Raw genomic sequence first — 229 nt, 5'->3', positions numbered from 1 at the left:
GGGGTGGGGGGTGGGGGGTGAGTGAGTCACTTGGAAAATTTCTCCCAACCAGTTTATTCTTGTTGGGAAGAGCTCTACTCACCCCATGGCCGTATTTGTGACTGTTCCTTTGGGCGGTAGCACAGTATTTGTGACTTTGTACGTATGGATCTTCCCATTCAGCTGGAACAGACTTTGGGAAACAAGGTTCCAGAATAGGGGTTGAGTCCTAGATGGAGCGGGGAAAGGC

This window comes from Myotis davidii, unplaced genomic scaffold (genome assembly GCF_000327345.1).
Source record: "Myotis davidii unplaced genomic scaffold, ASM32734v1 scaffold233, whole genome shotgun sequence".
Taxonomy (NCBI): Eukaryota; Metazoa; Chordata; class Mammalia; order Chiroptera; family Vespertilionidae; genus Myotis; species Myotis davidii.
Note: the sequence above shows the minus strand (reverse complement) of the source record.